Genomic DNA, 11,849 nt, shown 5'->3' on the forward strand with positions numbered 1-11,849 from the left:
GCTTCCCCCACAAAAAAGTATTTTATTCAGTTTGGCACTCCTGGTCATTATTCTGCTTTCATTCCACTACAGTGGTACCTCGGGTTGCATACGCTTCAGGTTACTTACGCTTCAGGTTACAGACTCTGCTAACCCAGAAATAGTGCTTCAGGTTAAGAACTTTGCTTCAGGATGAGAACAGAAATCGTGCTCTGGAGGCGCAGCAGGAGGCCCCATTAGCTAAAGTGGTGCTTCAGGTTAAGAACAGTTTCAGGTTAAGAACAGACGTCCGGAACGAATTAAGTTCTTAACCCGAGGTACCACTGTATAGCCCAAGAAAGCCCTTCCAGATTGCAATAATGCAGTAAAACTGGGGAAGCATTGCAAAATTACTATAGCAGAGCAATGTGTGGATGGTCCAGTATAAATCCACAACTCATGAACTAGAATGGCAGCAATGATATGTTGCACAAAACACCAGCAAAAAACTCTGAACCCAACACCTGTCCTGGAGGGGCCCTTCACATTGATTTTCCTTTAAAACAATGAGAGATGAGGGCAGCTGTAGCTTCTCCTGTTCATCAGCCCTGTTACTTGCTAGTTGATCAGCATACCTGTAGAACTGGTGAAATCACTGAACAGGTTGAGAAGGGGGTGGGTTACTGCATAGATGCCTGGGGAGGAACGTGACCAACTGCCAAGTCCTAAGTGTTATAAAAGAGGGTGGGAGGGAGGTATTTTGACAAGAGTTTAACAAACAAACTTGTTGCTTTCTGTGGAGAGCACATAAGCACTGGTGGAACATAGATCCACATTCCCTAACCTGGATTACCTCCAACATTCAGCTGTGAAAAGTTTTGCTTTTAATAATATAGGTTATTTTTGCACAAAGCGGGGGGTGGGGGTTGGAACTTCCAGAGAGCTAAAGCAATTACCTATCCTCTCAAACCAGTGAAGTGGAAACATTTCAACGACTACGAGGGAAAAACGAGTGGATGTTTAAAAGACGTTTTAGCGCGTGTCCTTCATGGGTACAGAGATTTATTCCCTAAGTGCACGCATAGCTTTGGACTATTATGAATACTTGTGTGTTTTGTGTACCTCAATATAGATTCAAGGATGCTACAAATTTACAAGCAAAACTTCTTGCCATGATGGATTTTTAATGGAACATTCAGGAGCAAAGGTTGACTGTAGTTTGGGTAAGAGTGTAGAGATAAGAGTGCATTCCAGCTTTACAAACAGCTATCACAAATTGTACATCTTGCAGTCTTTTGTCCTACTGATTATATTTCCCCCATAAATATTCACCTATATGCATCCTGTGGCGTTTCTGCCAGTGCTATTTTTTTCTAGAAAAAGGGGTATTGGAACTCATCATTAATGCCTCCTTTGTTCTCTTAGAATGGCAATGGCGCCCACTTGAGAGACACCGGAACTGGGTTCCTGTGAGTTAGGGCTGAAAAAAGCCTTGGTTCCTACCCTGCCTAGCCTGTCCCTTCAAGATCCCCTAGTTTCCTAAATCCTTCATCATATTTAAGTGGCGAGATTGAGTCTCCCCTTCAATACACAACCTGAGGGAAGTGTATCTGAAGAAGTGTGCACACACACAAAAGCTTATACAGTGGTACCTCAGGTTACATACGCTTCAGATTACATACGCTTCAGGTTACAGACTCCACTAACCCAAAAATTGTGCTTCAGGTTAAGAACTTTGCTTCAGGATGAGAACAGAAATCGGGCTCTGGTGGCGCGGCGGCAGCAGGAGGCCTCATTAGCTAAAGTGGTGCTTCAGGTTAAGAACAGTTTCAGGTTAAGTACGGACCTCCGGAACGAATTAAGTACTTAACCTGAGGTACCACTGTACCAGAACAAACTTAGTTGGTCTATAAGGTGCTACTGGGCAATTTTTTATTTTAATTTTTTTATTTCAACCTGAGGGAAGATCGTTGTCTAGCAAGGAAGTAGAACAATTCCTGTAGTATTTTATTACTTTGACAGGCCTCATCTTCCTGCCATTAACACCTAGATCAGCTCTAACCCCCAGGCTAAGTGTAACTCCTGTGACTGGCTGCTCAGAGCCAACCTGTAAAAAGCAACTTTTTCTATCACCAGTGTTCAGGGTTGCTTTGGTTTTCCATCCCAGTTTTGTTAACACAAGAGCATCCCTCCGGTTGGCAATTATGCAGTGACACTGGGGAGCCATCGCAGAACAGCTAATAAAGCAGAATGGTTTGTGTGTGAATGGTTAGAGTAATAAACCCACTGCTACATGCACAATTATTTCATCAGAGACATGTTGCAGAATACAAACCTGGAGGGGCCCTTAGGCTGTCATGTAACATGCACATGGAAGGAGCTCACCAATTGTACTGTAGACGTTCCTGATCAATTATGCTCTTTGTTTCTCACCCGTGTGACTTGCCCTGGCATTTCTTCCACATTGCATTGCCAGCTTAGATTGCTTTATGTTTGCTGCTTCTCCATGATTGTTCTGTTCTAAGGAGTAAAGGATTTCATAAGGCCCCAGTTTAATGGAGGACTTTTAATTAAAGGTCATTTCTCAGCAGGCCTTTCTAAGTGGGTAAGAGTTTCATTCTTGCCTCTCCAATAACTCAGTTGCATGAGACAGGATTCAATTTGAGCCATTTATTGCTTTTTGACTGTTCCCCATTTCTCTCTCTCTCTCTCTCTCTCTCTCTCACACACACACACACACACACACACACACACTTATGTGCATGCAAAACTCAACTATTGCTACCCAGCTGTTTCTCCATGTGTCACAAGGACAGCCACATTCTTTGCTGATAGGATATGATGTGGTTGACACAGGTTGCTACTGTTGTCTTATACATTTTGAATATGGAGATCTGGGAATTAGTTTGCAAAGAATTCGAAACGATACTACACCATTATTTCTCTGCATCTTGGTAGTTGCTACGGCTCAAAGGGAAGGACCACAGCTCAATAGTAGAGCATCTATTGTAGATATTAATATTGCACAGTTTGAAGCAGTTGGATACATAAAAACTGACTCCTCTTGGAATAAAACATTGTCCAGACCTGTGAATATTATTCAAAGCTTTACTAACCAGAACTTATTCAAAACAGGTACAAAACAATCAATGATTGTTTATAAGTTATATAAGTTATATAAGAAAGTTATATAAAGCATATGCTTGTCCAACCATAGGTTCTTCTTTTGAAATACCTAACATAAGTATGACCAGAGCAAAAATCAAAGCTCTGTCTCTCCCAATAGTTTGCATTCCAGCTTAAGGCTATGTGCTCCTGAAGAGGTATAATTATCACATTCTTTGTTCTCTGTGACTTCCAGAGATAGACTAACAGGCAACTACATTCAAGATGAAGATTTGTAACTGAATGACCTTCACATGATCTAAAGATAAACACCATGTGAGAGCTAGCGGAGAACATCAACAGCTAATTATCACACTCTTAATTAATAACATGGAGACAGCTCAGTGAGACTTTTAATCTCAGGGTTGTGGGTTCGAGCCCCATGTTGGGCTAAAGATTCATGCATATTATGCGGGTTGTACTAGATGATCCTTGCGGCCCCTTCCAACTCTACAATTCTGTGATTATATAATCAGCCTGTTAAGAGCTCAAAGAGCTTCAGTATGCGTCAATGGAATTTTCCAGTGTTAAACACTTCAGCAATATACATACAGGCATTCTCCATTTCAGTGTGCAATGAAACAATTATACATAACAGCATCGGCCTTGCATGCAGACAGCCCTAGGTTCAATCCCTAGCATCTCCAGGTCGGGCGGGGAGAGACTCGTGCCTAAAACAGTGGAGGGACACTGGGCTCATCCACACATTTGTTTGACTTGTATTTTGATTGTATTGCATACTGATTAATTCCCCCAGGTCTGAGAGCTTTTCTCTTGCTACATGGCTACTCCTTGCAGAAATTCAGACTTACCTGCAGAACTGAAACTCAGTTAAGCAAAATCTCTCTTCAGGTTTTCCACGCGTCTGATAAGATCCAATACAGCAGTTAAAATTGGATTTTTGCAAGGCACAGAGCAGTGAGAAAAGCTCTCCAACCCAGAGGAATACTAACCCACGAATGTGTCAAGTGAAAGGATAGAGGAGGCCACTGTTGGTCAGTGTCAACATTATCAAACTAGATCAATGGTCTGACTCAGTAAAAAGCAGCTTCCTATGTTTCATTTATTCATGCAAAACAAGTTTGCGTCTTGGAGTTGGCTCAGTTGGTAGAGCATGAGACTCTTAATCTCATGGTTGTGGGTTTGAGCCCCACATTGAGCAAAAAGACACTTGTGGTCCCTTCCAACTCTACATTTCTATGATTTTATATTACTTAGAAATTGGAACATGACATCATTTAAGCCATCCACCCCCCCACCCACTCCCACCCTCCCTCAACAGTACTTTCCCCAGTATCTTTTGAAGATCTTTCCATTCCACATTGATTTTTAGACTCCGGGCAATGAATGACTCAGTCAGCTTCCCTCTGAGATGTTGACATGCGCTTGAATGCTCACCAAACACATTCCTCACTCACCATTCTCTCTCGCCCTTCTGTTAACATGGGTAACATCATGATTTCATTGTGCATGTGTGTTTGATGTTTTGCGAAGACCTGCGGGAGGGGGGCGAATTGAAAAAGTTTCACACCCTGCTGACATTCTTTCTTCCACTATCATCTACAGAGACAGCACCATCTGTTAACTACTGACAGGTAACCTCACCTCCAGCTGTGTCAATTCACATCCCTGGGCACCTGCAAAATGGAGAAGGCAGCGGGGAGCTAAGTGACAAGGCATCCGAGGGGCTGTGTCCAGGAGAGGAGAGGGCTGAAGGAGTCAGGAGCCGAATTGTCAGGAATCAAATAGACAAATCATGCTCAAAAGCTTTGAGTCTTGTCACACCTTGCTCTGCCAACCCAGCACCTTTCAGTTGAGGCCAGATAGGTCCTCTCCCTACTGAACTTCTGGCATCTACTGAGGAACTTTACCCAAAAAACAAAAACAAAACCAAACCCCACAGGCATTTTGATTGACGTTTTTGTATTGTATCTTTTAAACCGCTTCGAGTTTAGCTAAGCATACATAAATTGTTTAAATAAATAAATATCAATTACGCTCTTCTAAGGGTAAGGAAGACACAGAACATTTATATGCCATTTGGTGGGGTTTCATTTCTGACATGTCAAATGCAGATATACAAATACGATATTGCAAAATTTGGCATTCATGGTGTGCTTTTATTTTTCTATCTTATCCACTCTGTTTATTCAGAAAATGCAACCCCTCCACTGCTCTTGCATTTTGTAGCTTTGATTATGTTTCCTTTTTTTTTTGTCTGTACATGTGATTTCACATTTTAAAACAACAACAACAACACAAAGAGACTCTCCAAGTATCCCTGTTTTCCAGGGACATCCCTGATTTAGAAAAGCCACCCTGGTTTCTGATTTGATCCCAGAATGACAACCTTTTCCTTAGGATGTCCCTGTTTTCATTGGAGAAATGTTGGAGGGTATGGAGTTATCTGACCCCCTGAGCTGACTGAAGGCAATCCTGTATAGGGTTGGTTTTTTAAACGTTTAATGTTTTATTATCTTTTTATATACCTTGGAAGCTGCCCACAGTGGCTGGGGCAACCCAGTAAGATGTGTGGGGTATAAATAGTAAAATTATAATTAAGGTAGGGGACGTCCCTATTTTCACTGGAGAAATGTTGGAGGGCATGCAGACATGTAAAATATGCACACACATAAAAATAAAAAACGCAAATACTACCACTTCAATACATCTTTACATTGCCAAATGCATGCAAACACAGATTCTTTAAGCCTTTCGATGGAAAGGAGAAAAACCTCATTGGTACTCAAAGAACTAGTACTTCCATTTCAGAAATAACATTGCTGCCACTTCTCCCAAAGAATCCTGGGAACTGTAGCTTACTCTATCACTCTTAACAAATGAGTTTCTTCTGGGGAAAGTTCTTTAAACGTGCCTTAAATGCATAGTGTGTGTGCAGCTTCTTACCCAGCTTCTCCCTGCCCCCGCCTCCCCAAGAGAAGAAAAACCACCAGAACCATAAAAACTGAAGTTGCTTAAGGAGGTAAAGCAGAATGGCAAAAGTGCACTCTTGAAAGATGCAGAAAGCCTTTTTTATTTTTTGTCTCTCTCATACCAATGCTGTCATTGTATGTGAAAAGCTTTTTGCTTCTTTCGAACAGCCAAGGCCATTTGAACAGAGAAAGGTGTTAACTGCCGGTTCTTGAAAATGTCCTGTCCTTCCACATTATTATAACTGTAAGGACAGAACTGCCATTTTCTCTCAAAAAGCTCCAAGGTTAATTTGTTGCATAAGCTAAAAAAACCCCTAACATTTAAGCTAACAGGAACTTTTCACAGGATGAGCTAGGCAAACAACAACACTGTGAGTATAGGGGAAGGTATTTCATTAGGGTGAGGTACTAAGGGATGAGCTTTCCTGACAATCGCCCAGGATGAACCCCGAAGTCTTTAGTTGAGGCTGAAGGAAAACAAAACCCGGAACTAGTAATCTCCTAAACCTACTTCTTTCCATCTTATCTGCTGTGCACCCTCTGCCATGGGAGTCTACGGTAATTTTTCCAGGGGTAAGTAAAGGGGCTTCAAATAAACGAGAATACATAACTGAAAGATATTGGAAAGCTTTTAATGTTAGACATTTTACTATGTTTTAATACGTGCTGTAAGCCACCCAGAGTGACTGGGGAAATCCAGTCAGATGGGTGGGGTATAAATAATAAAATTATTATTCTTATTATAAAGGTAAGAGCAGGCAAGTTTCTCTCAAAACAAAGGAGGAGAATGGTGCCAACTTGAAGAGGATTAGACAGATTCACAGAGGACAAGGCTATAAACAGCTACTGGCGATGAATGTTATGTCAGCATCGCCCTTGAGCCAGTGTCACCAACTGGACTCATCCACTTCAGCCCTGACTGGGCTAGGCGAGCTGGGTAGCACTTCCAGAGACCACCTTCTGCACAGGAACAGGTCAAAGTGCTGTGGACTCACAACTTAGAGTTGTGAGCACTGGATTCACTCCCACAAGAAGACAGTCGTCGCACAGCAGAGTATAGCAGAGTATAGCAGAGTATAGCAGAGTATAAACGACTCGGAGAGCAGCTCTGTAGAATAACTACTTTTATTCTATCTACAACTATCATACAGATTATATACAGAGCTAAATGGAGTCTAAGCATAAATGAATGCTGAACTGCACTGAGTGTCTGCAGCTGCTCTTAGCAGCAACCTTATCTATACACACGATCTCTAACACTCACTCTCTCTCTCTCCGACACACTCACTGACTGACTGACTGACTGACTGACTGATGTGGTGCTGGAGCTGAATAAGTAGAGAGCAGAACACGCCCCCTCCTCTCTGGAGAATCAGCAGACTCATCAGGAGATTCTTGGATATGGGAGGGGTGAAATCTCCTCATGTTATGGCCTACCTCCACTGTTGGAAACAGTATGCCTCTGAATAAAAAGAGATGTGGGTGGTGCTGTGGTCTAAATCGCTGAGCCTCTTGGGCTTGCCAATTGGAAGGTTGGCAGTTTGAATCCCTGTGACAGAGTGAGCTCCCGTTGCTCTGTCCCACCTCCTGGCAATCTAGCAGCTCGAAAGCACACCAGTTCCAGTAGATAAATAGGTACCACTGTGGCAGGAAGGTAAACGGTGTTTCCGTGTGCTCTGGTTTCCATCATGGTGTTGTGTTGCGCCAGAAGCGGTTTAGTCATGCTGGCCACATGACCCCGACTGCTGTCTGTGGACAAACACCGGCTCCCTCAGCCTGAAAGTGAGATGAGTGCCACACCCCATAGTTACCTTTGACTTAACTGTCCAGGGATCCTTTACCTTTACCTTTTGCCTCAGAATACCAGCTGTTTGGAATCACAGCTGGGCAGACTGCTGTTGAGCTCATATCCTGCTTGAAGACTTCCCATGAGCATCTTGTTGTCCACTGTGAGAACAGGTGGGGCCATTAAACTGGTCCAGGAGGTTCTTCCTATGTACTTACATTTTGCCTCACATCTCAGGTTCCACAAATTCTAGAAACGTGATCTTCATTAACAAAGGGGAACCGGGGGTTGTGGTTCATCAAATGAACCACACTCCAGACCCTGGGTGCTCATGTTGTCCTTCCTCCTCCTCTTTCAATAGACTAATTTCTCCCCATTACCCCAAATGTTGTTCAATGGTCCTTTCAGAACCTCCCTCCCACTTAACATTCCACACTCCAAGCCTCTTCCCCAAAACAAGCACCAACCCTGGTTCATTGTAACCTGTGCCCTATTTTCCCCTGCCTAACATCTTGCTTTCTGAGAGCAGGATACCAAACAAACTATCTTCCTCTTCCTTTCTTCCCATGCTTCTTCATCTACCTTTCTGGTTTTGCTTTTTTCAAGAATTCAAGGCAATGCAGAGCGGGGGGGGGGGGGGACGGGACCGCAACAACTCAATATAGTAAAGTAATAAGACTGTAAGATCTCCCTAGTTTCCATTATCAGGGATTACTTATTTAAATTATTTTCAGCACTGAATAATGATGTAGAATAATAACACCGACTCATCACCCTTTGCAAAATATCTCTGGCACAAGGCATATAGTCTTGCATAATAATTGCGCCCCCACAGTTAATTGAATAAGCTTTTCTTTTTCGGCTTGGTTTTTTAAAAATATCCCATATTGCACATAGCATTTGTACAATATCTAAGATATCTTCCCCCTTTGTTAAAGCCGGGGCTATCATCTAACTCAGAAGCTAGCAAGATTTGGTTTGGTGTGGTTAAAAATATGAACAAAATTGGTTCTCTAAACCCAATGTTTCATTTTAAAACAAGAAAAGCAAGGTATGATGGAACAGATACTGCCACCTGCAGGTGAAAAGAAAAAATTGTGTGCAACGGGGGGGGGGGGAGCGAGAAGAGAGGAAATGTTCTGTATGATTTGCAAAGGAGGATTTCTCAAGCTAAAGTGTGCTAGAACAGCGCACTTGGCATCTTCACAGTACCCAGAGACACTGCCAAAAAAATCCTCCCTCACTGGCCCAAGCAGTAGACTAGACCAAATACTAGCAGGTTTAGAACTGTAGACTTTTTTCTCACACTTCCAGTTAATGGTAAAAGAGCACAGCATGCAGTGAGGTGCAGGGGGGGTTGCTCAGGCAAATATTTTAAAAATAAGCATGTATGCAACTCCAAAGGTTTGGGGGCCCACGAAGTTTCTCCAAGATATGCTGTTGTTAATAGAACCCTCTTTTTCCCCCCACATGTTCCTAGGTCTGAAACTCTTTCCCCTGAAATGATGCAACATTTGTTAGCAAGGCAAACAAATGGCAATTAAGGAAGAGCATTCTCTTTATCATTACACGGCTAGGGATAGCAGGAGAAATCCGACTTGAGTTTGCATTTCAAGGCAAAACTAATTCATTCCAAAAGAATACCCGAATCGAAATACAGCCATCCTTCAAAATTTGCACGTCTCTGAATTATACAGAGCAGTTCTCCAGTCAAGTCGTGTTTGCAAAAATGCATATACTAAGGTAAAGTGCAGATATAAATTCATATATTAGGGGAAAAATAATATATATTAAAATGTGCTGTATTAAGAGAAAATGTTTTGAAAAAATGTATTTATTAGGAGAAATTTGTAGAAAGACACAGATGAATTTTCATTAGGACTTCTTATTTTATCTTTAAATTCACCAACTGAAGCAGAAATGTGGAGAACTGACCTGAAGACTGGAAAAATGACAGAAACCAAAACTGATAGATTTGCCAAACCCTATTGTACATGTTTCATTTTGCTGGAAGCCGCCCAGATGGGTGGCATATAAATAATGAATTTTATTTTTATTATTACATACACAAAATACTTTAATTCATATTTTCTGTTTATATCAGTCTTATCTACTGATGGCAGCCTTGCAAAGACACTAGGCCTAAATGAAGTTAGAGTATGAATGTATTAAATAAATGAAACTAGCCACTTCTTTGACTGCAGACTTACACTGTAAATTATACAGCTGTGCAAATCTTCTTGTAACCAAGGTTGTACAAATGCCACTCTATAAATATTATCCGAAAGTTCTAGGGTGCCACCTTGTGGTTTCAAAATTGCTTTTAAATCAGGGAAAGACAGAATACTGCACTATCCAGAAAAAATAATCCCTTTAAAAAAAGAGGGTGGGGGGGAAACTCTTATTAACGAGAATTGAATTCAATTGTTTCTAAACATTTTAATAAAAATATGCTATGGCTTGTTTGCCAGCTTGTGTAAAACTGTCCTCAAACTCTTAATGTTTAGGGTGCTTATATTAGACTGTGAATGCTTTTGTACAATAATTACCTATTATTATTATTATTATTATTATTATTATTATTATTATTACCACCAGAATTTGGAAATCTGCAAAAAGGAAAAAAAACCATGGTATTTTTTGTACTGAAGTTACAATGGTTATTGCTAAGGGAAAACATAACCATCTGATTCAAACTGATAAGGAGTACAACTCTTTCCATTTCTATTAAGTAACAAACCCCCCAGAGCTGATTGCAGCTTACTCCCAGTTAAGTAGGTATAGGCTTGCAGCCTGATTCTTCAGGCGTTCCTGAAACAAGAGTCTTTGGGCCTTCTGGATGTTGTTGAGCAACCAGGTCTGTAGGCTTGGCCCCGTGACCGTGGGTGCCTGGGGCTGTGGGTGCCATGCAGCGTGCATAGGGATGCGGATGGCGCTGTGGTCTAAACCACTGAGCCTCTTGGGCTTGCTGATCAGAAGGTCGGCAGTTCAAATCCGCACGACGGGGTGAGCTCGCGTTCCCAGCTTCTACCAACCCAGCAGTTCAAAAGCACACCAGTGCAAGTAGATAAATAGGTACCACTGTGGCAGGAAGGTAAACAGTGTTCCCATGAGCTCTGGTTTGTCATGGTGTCATGTTGCACCAGAAGTGGTTTAGTCATGCTGACCACATGACCCGGAAAGCTGTCTGTGGACAAACGCCAGCTCCCTCGGCCTGAAAGCGAGATGAGCGCCGCAACCACAGTCGCCTTTGACTGGACTTAACCATCCAGGGGTCCTTTACCTTTTTTTACCTTTGCAACGTGCGTGGCCTCAACACTGAAATTTGTGGGTGCCTGGTCCCTTCATGGGGAATTTTGTGGGTGCTCGGGCACCCAGGGCCCCAGCACCTATGACTCCAACTCCCATCATTTCTATGGTGGCAGCCCTTGGTTCCTTCCAATGCAGGGCAACAATCAACCTGATGCCCAGTTCTCTCACCACATCACCCCACCCAGCTCCATCCCCATCTTGGTGATGGGGTCACCATCAGAGTGCTACTCTTGCCAGTTGTTGAAATGGTATGGAAGACAATGCAATACCCACAAGGTTGACCAGAACAGCCACAATGATTCCTTCACTCTCAGCAGGTGTGGGTGAGGATGCTCTCGCAGTCATACAAGTCGCAGCTGGAAGCCGCTCTTGTATGTAGAGGATCATGTTACATCTTTCCAGGGGTTTAACAAGCATACAGAGCTGTCTATGGCTTGGGACACACATGAACTAGACCTGAATACAAAGCAACACCTCTTCCTTGCCTGCCCTTATTTATCTCTCTTTGCAAATACTTGATCAAGGAAAGCAAAACCAGCAACAAAATCACCATCAGGTTGAGCCCAACCCTAAACGGCCTCGGCCCAGTATACCTGAAGGATTGTCTCCACCCCCAACGTTCAGCCCAAACACTGAAGTTCAGCTACAAGGGCCTTCTGGGAGTTCCCTGCCTGCAAGAAGCGAAGCCACAGGGA

The 11,849-nt window shown here is 42.6% G+C and overlaps 1 non-coding gene across 1 annotated transcript; it reads left to right on the forward strand.

The window, feature by feature from the left end:
• The first annotated feature begins 4,207 nt into the window (after window positions 1–4,207).
• Window positions 4,208–4,285, forward strand: TRNAK-CUU (transfer RNA lysine (anticodon CUU)). The gene has a single exon. It is a non-coding gene; the product is annotated as a tRNA-Lys (tRNA).
• The last annotated feature ends 7,564 nt before the right edge of the window (window positions 4,286–11,849 follow it).

Source organism: Podarcis raffonei, chromosome 12 (genome assembly GCF_027172205.1).
Source record: "Podarcis raffonei isolate rPodRaf1 chromosome 12, rPodRaf1.pri, whole genome shotgun sequence".
Lineage (NCBI taxonomy): Eukaryota > Metazoa > Chordata > Lepidosauria > Squamata > Lacertidae > Podarcis > Podarcis raffonei.